Consider the following 1,863-nt stretch of genomic DNA (forward strand, 5'->3'; position numbering starts at 1 on the left):
AAGTATATAATATAATTAAAAATACAATAATAATAAAATTATTATAAAAATCTAATATATTATTTTTGTAATATGATTGTGATGGTAGTGTTGATCATTATTTATGAAGATGAGAATCTAAATTTAAAATATACTAGCATGGTCACATTAGTAGATGTGATTGATATAAGCAGATGACATCATTTTCCATCATTTATATGGCAATCATATTTTATAAATGAAGTGAATCACCATAATTCAATATTTCAAATAAATTTAAATTTATGTAAGAATACTTTTTAATTGATAGTGTACCAATTAGAAATAATATAGAAATAAACTATGTCCAAATCCACTAAGAAACTAAGAAAATAAACTAAACTCTTCACTAGAGAATACATCTCACAGTATTAATTGTAAAAATCTTCTTGACATAAAAAAAATTAGGATACCTAAATCTCATAAAATATAAACTTATGTTAAATTATAAATTTTGAAAACAAATTGTTTTAAAACCATTAATAAATGAAATAATTAATATATTTAAAATTAAAATAAATATAACCTAATATTACCTAATACTTTCTTATTAGTCCCTGCCATCTGGGGACTATAGCAATCGAAAAATGTGAGTTAACATTAGTCCTAGCTGGTCATTGTCATGGATAACCTAATTTTATCCAAACTCTTTAAAGATCACCATGTAGTTTTATAAGGAAATCTATTTAATCATCTTATTTGGCCTCTTCCTGAGGTGGGGAGGCTATAAGTGACTAAAATCATATCTTATATTAATATGTTCCTTTCGCATTTTTTGAAAAAAAAATTAGAGAGGTAAACTAATACTAGTATTAGTTTAAAGCATTAAATGTTAGGAATATCCACCATTACATGTAACTATATTATAGTATTATCCATGACTGAACAATGACTGCATGTACGCACCACTTGCATGTACACCACCACTTGCATGTACGCCTGCCACCGTTTCGTTTACATGTAAACATGAGCAGTTGCATAATATTATCAATGAACATTTGAACAGATAGAAGAACTACAAGAAGTTTACTACCTTTGCTCACTGTAGCTCCCGATGCAAGCTTTTTATCTCTCTCCCTCATTGCACCCACCTGCTACATATCAACTCGTGCTCTTTCCAAATCTTGTGGGAGTGCTTGCACCTGAGTTGTCAATTCTTGCCTTGCAACACCCATCTTCTGATTATTTGCACGCAGCTGCATAAGTTCAGCTTTAATTGGCTCATTCGCATGCAAATCCGCTTCTAGCTTCATGGATTTGTCATACAAATCTCTGAGTTGGTGCTCTTTATCATCCTGCATGTTACCAGGTACATGTTTCCACCAGGTACATGATTCAAGCGTTGCAACTCCTGCTGCGCGGCAGCAAGTTCTTGTCGTAAAGCTACATGAGTGGCAGCAAGCCGCTGGTTCTCCACAAGAAATCCCTGAATCTCTTAATGATGAGCCGCACGAAAGTTTCTCCTCTAATAGTGCAGGATGTGGAGTCAGAGGGCCTAGTCCTCTTCCATAGCAGACATCAACAAGGGCAGGGTGAGGTGACAAAGGCCCTGGGACCCTGGCATAAGGGTCGTCTCGCATAGGAGGCATAGTACGTGGACCGCCCTTAAGGGGGTATGCAGGTAGGCGATTTCTTCGAGCCATTATGGAAAGTTGAATCAACCTCTTTCCTGATTCATGAGATGAACAACCGATTATTGAATAATTATTGTACTAAGCATTCTAAAAGCCATAAATATCTTAAATATTCAACCTCCTTCAATTAAATTTCGATCTATCTTCTGTTTAAATCAACTTAACTGGAAGGTTACAAAGGATGTTTACAGTAAAATGGTAAACAAACAAA

At 33.8% G+C, this 1,863-nt stretch overlaps 1 pseudogene; it reads right to left on the reverse strand.

Moving 5' to 3' along the window:
* Positions 1 to 1,112: 1,112 nt before the first annotated feature.
* LOC149239816 (protein FLX-like 2) lies at positions 1,113 to 1,661 on the reverse strand (annotated as a pseudogene).
* Positions 1,662 to 1,863: the final 202 nt, after the last annotated feature.

The sequence above is a fragment of the Pinus tabuliformis genome, chromosome 8 (assembly GCF_031772625.1).
Source record: "Pinus tabuliformis cultivar Carrire ecotype Pingquan chromosome 8, CPIR1, whole genome shotgun sequence".
Taxonomy (NCBI): Eukaryota; Viridiplantae; Streptophyta; class Pinopsida; order Pinales; family Pinaceae; genus Pinus; species Pinus tabuliformis.